The sequence below is a fragment of the Aplysia californica genome, unplaced genomic scaffold (genome assembly GCF_000002075.1).
Source record: "Aplysia californica isolate F4 #8 unplaced genomic scaffold, AplCal3.0 scaffold00001, whole genome shotgun sequence".
NCBI classification, from domain to species: domain Eukaryota; kingdom Metazoa; phylum Mollusca; class Gastropoda; order Aplysiida; family Aplysiidae; genus Aplysia; species Aplysia californica.
The window spans coordinates 4,393,620-4,401,773 of record NW_004797271.1 but is presented as its reverse complement, the minus strand read 5'-3'; the positions used below and the strand labels follow the sequence as shown (position 1 = coordinate 4,401,773).

The 8,154-nt window shown below is 39.6% G+C and overlaps 1 long non-coding RNA gene across 1 annotated transcript; it reads right to left on the bottom strand.

The window, feature by feature from the left end:
- Positions 1–3,894: 3,894 nt before the first annotated feature.
- On the bottom strand, positions 3,895–7,426 carry LOC118477874. The gene is made up of 2 exons (XR_004858670.1): positions 7,176–7,426; positions 3,895–5,024 (listed from the first exon to the last, which is right to left on the bottom strand). It is a non-coding gene; the product is annotated as an uncharacterized LOC118477874 (long non-coding RNA).
- Between the last annotated feature and the right edge of the window lie 728 nt (positions 7,427–8,154).

Here is an 8,154-nt window from a genome sequence, read left to right as displayed (position 1 = left end):
ACACACACACACACACACACACACACACACACACACACACTCGTGCGCACACACACGCACGCACGCACACATACCTGTTTATTCTTGCATATCTATTCCATTCTCGGAAGGTACAAATGCGCGAAGGTGGATGCATAATTATTATGCTCTTTAGAGTAACGCTAATACGTAACCAGACACTTATACTATCACAGCACAACCGATGACGATGTATAATATGCACATCACAGTAAGCACATTAGAATGCTACGAATAGGAAAAACAAAGAATGAAGACAGCATTTTATACGGTACGTTTTTAAATAAATGTTTTTGCCTCCGACTTTGTATCCCTAAAAATGTTGTGGGAAGGAGTTCCAGGCTGATGGAGCTAGATGAGACCTTACTTCCTCGGTGCTTTCATTAGAGACTGATTTCCTTGTCTGAGAAAGTTAGTGGAACATATATGTTTTGAAGGAGGCAACCGAAAAATAAGGGGGCTTAATTGTTAACACCTTATAGTCAAGGACGGTAATCTTGCAAGTGATACAAGCTGTTTTTATGAGCCAATTGAGTTTTCTTATAATAGCGGTGATAATGAGGTCGTTCTTCCTCTTGTAAGACTCAATTGTCGTGGATTGGGTTTGAAAGAGCTGTAGTTTCAAGATGGTGGTTTTCGGGTGGTTTACTTAGAGTGAGTTGCAATACTCCTTGAGAGAGAACACAAAAGGTGAAATGGGAGTTTTTAGTGGGACTTCATACAAGAATAGACAATTGCCTAATGCTGCGTTGTTCATAGTAAAGCACTCCGATATGAGATAGCGATAGTCCATTGATAGTTTTACATCAAAAACACACGGGCTTTTTGTGTTGTTTTATTTGTTTTGTTTTTGGTAGTGACATCTTTCCATTCCTATTATGCACTCTTCATCATCGGATATACGAACTTTTGGATTGCATAGTTCTCGTTCGCTAACATCAGTGATTTAAAGTCACCAACGCTTCAGCCCATGCTTACAATTAGTGAATCAACATGCGGAGGGGGGAAAGTTGTATTCAGCTGAGTATCAGTTTGTTTCAGTAGATGTTTTACGGCACTCGCAACTGCATAATAAGGTCATATGAGCGCCAAGGGGTGGCTGTCAACAGAGAAGACCTCACAGAGAATTATGCTTTCTCTGCTCACCTCTCTAGCTTCAACAGAACAAAGTCTGTTTCGACTATCAAGGCACCCTTTAAATAGCGGGTCACAAGAGTGAGACAAACATATATAAAGGAGTAGAGAAAAAAATGACGATAGTGAGGATTAAGAAAGAAAGAGCAGCAGTTCCTTGTTGAAGTTCAGGCACAGTTATGAGCATGACATTGATGAATCAGCCCATTTACAATTACAATTCTACTGTGCATAAGAGCATGGTTAATGGCCTACAGACACTTCAGTCAGTAGCACCGTCCGGGGGGGGGGGGGTGGGAGGGCGTATCATAGGTGATTTACCAAGAGGTAAAATGTATGAAGCATATACAATTGAACCCTAATCTGAGCGTTGCGGTACGTCATGGGCAAGATCAAAATAGGTTGACTGGGTTCCACGCAGAGTCACGGACTTCGTCCAGCCTGAAAAAAATAGAGATTTCAACCAGTCGAAAAAACGTATTTGAAATTCCAAATGTTGTTGACAATCGCTCAACACTGATAGAATGATCGATTGTATCAAAAGCTGCACTAAGGCCGAGAAGAGCAAGGGTAGAGTTTTAGCCTTTTCTCCATGTCATCTCACTGCTCGTCGCAGCTGTTCTCAATCAGGAACAAGATTATGATCTACAGAAATCGTAACATCTGTAGATACACAATCATAATGAATAGGCCTGTGATTTTTTACTTCATTGCCATCCTGAGCTAAGTTGTAAAGACAGTTAATACAGTGCACCGTGTGGTGGAGTAATCACGAAAATATTTAATTTGTCCAACCTCCCATGGACATTTTTTTTCTCTCAAAACCAGGTGTCCTGACTTCGGGTCAGCATGTCCTATCTTTGACATGACCATCGTAGTGAGCACATAACCTCAGCGACAACATCAACAAACACGGATTCGCTTACAAATAAGGCGTTAGGTGAGTTGCGTACCCGCACTGCGGAACGGGTGCTTATGAATAGTGCTGTAAACTCCATGTATCTAAATCAATACGCAGTATACATTTTCATCGGTGCAGAGTGAAAGCAACCCTGAAACATAAAAGAGGCCTAGTAAATATTGTACAACGCTACCGCATAATCGTATAAGATAATTGTACGCTTGACGAAACTTGTCAGGAAAAGTGGCGTTGGCTATTTGATTTTGCTGTTTGGGTTTTTTTCTTCTTTTTTTTGAGGGCATGGTTTAAAAAATCCTATCAAAAGGTCATCAACACGTGTTTGCTATACAGTAATAGTGAGAAGCGTGTGGAATGTGTATGCATGTTAAATACTATATACTATAAGAACAACACTCAGAAAGTATTCCCCTGTGATTTTATTGCGGTGCGTGAGGATGTCATTTCGAGGAAAGAAACGCCGCTTACTTGAAACAAGATGCAATTACGCATAAGAAGACATTGTTACAGACATAGACTAAAAATCAATAGAAGACAGACATGCAAATAAAGCTCGAAATACTCGTCTAAAAAAGATTTTAGTTTGGATTCTTCTTTCAAATTTGCTACGGGTTTTCTTTTTGTTTTGTTTTTTATGTTGTGTTTGTTTTTGTTTTTATTCATAATATTTTACTGTGTACGTTTTCATGTTCGTTTACGGGCTGCAATTTCAGCACATAGGTTGCACTGTTGAGGCCGTATGAATTGAGAACGTGTCTATTCACAAAGTATATTCGGGCCTTTTCACAAAGTATGTTCAGGCCTGCAACGTAACACAGTCGTAACGTAGTGGATCGGCTTTTCCTACCGCGTCATCACTAGCTAACAAAATCACCGGAGACGTCATGGAGACTTGGGGCTGGTTAGCTCTCTTGTGCAAACACAATCTACTTTGTGACTTCCGGCAAAATTCTGTCTATCTTCCCGAAAAGCGCTACTCGGCGAGAGTGGAAGTTCTTTTCTCTGTGCTCCATCGTGTTTGTCCAGGCACTCTTAGTTTCATTACCCGTGACCGACACTGAGGCCTTCGCGTCCTAGCACCCTCTTTTGCTTTAAATTCATTGACAAAAACAGCCCAGACCTCATTTTATATCAGGCATTGGTTTCAAACGAAATTTTGAAAGAAGGTTGGGGGCCTCATAGATGCCTGGAGCCAACAAGAGCTACGCAAATGTGCTTTATCATCCTTGGATACATTTCTACATTTTAGATCGGAAATTAGAATTTTAACTCGTTGTATTACGTCTCCCCGTGGGAACATCCGTTTCGCATCAAGGCTGGCAACGGTCGATTTACTGAAATCCTAAGTAGAGGAAATTGACCTCCCGCTGAATTCAGACATCAAAACGGGAGCGAATGTCACAGGACTCGAGTACCAAAAAATGGGAGCCTGCCGTTTCGGCACCAACAGGTTTTATCTATCTCTGAAAAAGGATGAATGCTTTCGATCAGCAAAATACAACGGTTTCTTATCAGTAAGATAAAGCCTCCTGGTTGAACGTTTGACTGAGTTTTGGAATGTTTTATTACATTGTTGACCGTTATCTGTTTATTTTAGTTGATAGAATGGCTATTCGTCAACATAGCTTTTTTATTGTTCTAATTTGTTTTTGTATTGTTGTGTTGTCGTTGTTGTTGTTTTTTTGTCTTTTGTTGTTGTTGTTTTCGTTGTGTGTGGGTTTTTTGTTGTTTTTTGTTTTTGTTTTTGTTTCTTTTTGTTGTTGTTGTTCGGTGTGGGTTTTTTTGGGAGGGCGGGGGTTGTTTGTTTGTTGTTGATTTTTTTTGGGGGAGGGGCTACTTGATGAGTGATTTTATGAGAATATATCAGAATCCTTCGTAAAAATTACAAGCTATACATTGATCTTTTGCGAAAACTTTATATCCCTTCAAAATATAATAATATGCTTCTCATAAAGACTGAAAGTGATCCTTCAGTTTTGTTACAGAGGATATAAATACTTTGCTTGATATTGTCTACACATGATTCTACTATATCTAGATAATTAAAAGCGAACAACATGCAATGAGACAAGCAGTAGGAACGAGTCATAGCAGCATTCTCTGTTAAAACCCTGTTCAAATAACGCGCTATCGGTTCCTGGTTGCTGAAGTTCATTCGATGTAGACTGTGAAGCGAAATATTAATGCCAGCATGTTCCTACACAGTTGATGCTAAGTTAATCCTTCTCTATAACATTGTAATGCGGGCAATTTATTGGAATCTCAGGTTTCAGTTCGCGTTTCTTTCGCCCAGATCTATCTAAAGTTGAAGATACACTGTAGAACCGGAGGCTATCAACTAGATTATTACAATAGAAGAATGGTACTAAAGAGCACATTAACTCATTGAGGCCATGGATTTTGGTTATTTTACAACGCTTAAAGATACGCTGTTTTGAGATATAACTTCATCATTTGAATAGATTTTTCGTTTATATTTTGACACATTGATTTTGGTTTGCTGCTGAACTGATATATGTGTCCGCTACATCCTCAAAGAGTTACAGGCCAGTGAAGGCTGCTCACGATCAACAAATGTCTAAGATTCAAGCAAAGTGTTTTAGAAGTTTCACAATATTAGATTGAAAGTTCTTTTGGCGATGTGCATTTTTTTTCTTAGATTAAAGCAGCCTGAAAATGAAAACTACTGAAATGTTTGTTTACAAAAAAGTAAATCACTTTACTTTATAGAATGGGATTGAAACTGTTATTGTTTCAGTTTTTTTGTAACGCCGCTCTGAACACATACAGGCTATTTTTAGAAAGGGAGAACTTACCAGTGTTAATAGTAACGACGAAGCAAGAAGGGAGGAAAGGTGGCAGACACGACTGACCAAAGTTATTATCACACATGTACGTCTGGGCATAGATGTTCCCGAGTGTTGTTCCACGCTCAGAAGCCTGGCACCTCCTGCTGGTGAGATGTAAGTCTATTTATTACCCGCCAACTCACTAGGGACAATTAGAGCTGTTGCATTTATTTCCCCTGAATTCACGAGGGGATCACAGAGGAAATGCGCCCCCTGCTGGTGGGCAATGGTTCTGTTTAATTTGTTTCTCTCGAACCCACTGGGAAAATCAAACTATTCTGAGAAATGATTTGACGTCAGGATGCTTCAGTGGAGGCTGGTAGAAAAGAATATCTTCCCAACGCTGCTTTCTTTCCTAATTAAAATGTTATCATATCAGGAATAGGTATACACAAGTCATGCCATTTTAAAATAAACGCTACGCGCAAAGAAACCAAAGCTAAAGGTTTGCTCGCAATGATTTTTATGTTTAAAAAATACTTGTGGTTACTGCAGTTGTATCTGCTACAGTTTCACTTTTAGTTTTAAAAAATATTTTAAAAAAGAAAAAAGCTGGATTGGTAGACCTTTCACAATTTTACAATTACATCACTTTTACTGTCATCATTGAAGCTGCTGTGCTTGCTACGTATTATCTATTTTCCTCTTGCTGCTGCAACTTCCTCTGCTGTTGCTACAGCAAATTAATATTTATTGGCCGAAAAATTACTCTCCCTCACAAATCCTCTTTAACTCATTGAAGACGCACTGTTTCGGAGTACATACTTTAAAAATATAGAGGCATAGTTTCGTTTTTCGATCTGATTTTTCCATTCTGTTTTCTTTGTCTGAAACTTTAATGAGGCATGCAAAAAAGTATGTATGCTATGAAATATGCAAAGTGACGTATTAGGTTTGTGTACGATGGTTCGATACGTGCTGCAACGTCGCCTTTGGTCTGTTACTGATTGCTGGTCGGACACATGCGTCCGCTTCGTCCTTAAAGAGTTAACTGCAATGAACCATTCTCATATCACAACTTTCTGACAATTATCTTCTTTTTTTTTTAATTGATGACTCTTTCAACCAGTTATCAGCTAACGACTCTTCAGAAGATCACACATTGTGGTTTTTATTGTTTCGTATGGAGATTTTGTAAGCTGAAAGTATCTCTTCTTTAAAGTGTGTGCTGGTCATCACGGGAGCCTGTTTTCGTAGAGAATGATGAGCTAATTTATCGTCAAGTTTTGTCGAAAGGCAAGAACAACTCGAGTTGGATAAATCATAGATACCGTAACCCAGTTTTGCCAATCATGAGTGAACTTGCTGAGGAAAATACGGAAGTGCAAATCCGACTTCAATTTCTGCACAGCGTGTGTTACTTCTGACTATGAAAATCAAAGCCCTTGTAGACAATAAATAAATCATTTTGACCTTTTCGAAGACGAGTTACTTGCTCCCTCACCAGGCATTCAGACTGAAGGAGGATTTTTTTCCCCGGATGAAACAGATAGCTTTCTCAGATCTTAAAATCCAACTTCTGTAAATTGGCTGCACTCGGTAACAGATGTGTGAAAGCAATGGTGAGCGATGTAATGGACTGTATCAGGACAAAAAGGAGCGTTACATAATTATGTCAGAAGTAGCGATCTAAAGGACAAAGTGGACAGTGAACAGAACGGCTCCTGCTTCCTCCTATAATTTATTAAATATTCCAAATATTTGACAGAATTTCTATTTAAAGTATGAAATAATGACAAAAAATAGCAAGGAACATAACTCAACGAAACAGTCAAGTAGATGCATCTAAGGCGGAACAAGAAGGAAAAAAGACGGAAGATACCCCGAATATGTATCGAGGAGTAGAAGAAAAAGATGTTTGATTTTTATTTTATTTTTTATTTTTTTTATTTTTTTGGGGGGGTGGGGCAAGTCTTTGCACCGTGTACCGAATGTCATGCTAGTTTTTTAAATAGTTTTTTAAAATATGTTTTTAAACTTTTTAAGCAACCTGGGGGTGAGTTTGGGAATACAATAATCATTTGTTTTGAAACGAAGGTTAATAAAAACTATTGTCTAAAAGTTATGTTGGAAATTCCTTAGCGTAAACATCATCACTCCACCCCTCATCCACGAATTAAATAGAAAACAAGAGCAGATAAAAGTATAAGTGGTAATTGAGAACACTTTTATAAAAGGATTGAGTACGGAATGGACATACCCTTGGATGACCAATAAGGGAAAATTTAATTAATCAAAAAAGGTTGAAAAGTTACCTATGGATTTTATTTAGTCTTGTCCTTTATGAATAATTCACTGCACAGACAAGTCCATTAAGAAACATGCACGGGTTGAGTTGCGATCAGGTAACTGCCGACGACAGGCCAAAATCAAGCGTTAGTGTTAACCTGCGGTGCATGGGGCTGGGCACGTCCCGATAATTCGAGGACGGGGCGGGGGAGAGCGGGTGTGAGTGCGCGTGCAGCTAAATTGCTCACCCGCGTCTGGAGCCCGAAGGCGTAGAACGCAAAGAGGGGGTGTTGTTTGGGAGATGGATGGGGGGTGATGGGGTGGTGTGAATGTGGTAAGGGAGTTTGTAATGTGGGAGGGAGATTGAGGAGACGGAGTGATATTCATGTAATGTACTACGACGCATAAGCTTGAAAAAGGAGGAGGACAGGACAGGGATAAAAGCCGAAATTATAGTGAAATATGTGAGGTGCAGCGAGATGTCAGTGGGGCGGTAGTGCTAGTGAAGGGAACTAGACAGACTCACGAAAGAGAGAGAAAAAGTTACAAAAAAGAAGAGCAGAAATATAAAAGAAGCGCAGCTGATTGGGCGCTCTAAATCAGGGCGTGATGTGTGGCATTAATTGTGTGATAAAAAAGGGGTATGTGGAAGAACAAGAAGGTAAAGAGACAGACCGAACTGTAAGCATAAAAGAACCGCTTCTTTATTACAGTATGTCAACATCCTTGTCGATTGAGGGGACCGCTTGTAGAGCAGATTACAAAAAGCCGGCAGACACAATTCAGAGACGTCTCCGGCGAGCACCCAGGAACTATTCGGAGACGCACTCCCGCACACAGATCCATCGCTTGGATGGGGGAGGGTCAAACTGCGTATTATTTGCTGCAGATCACACATATAACCACTAAAACATTCGCAAATCAATTATTTTCAAGAAAATTTCAGACTTAACTACAAAATATGAAATTATGGGTTAAAACAGGGGTGGAAACTCCCCCCCCCCC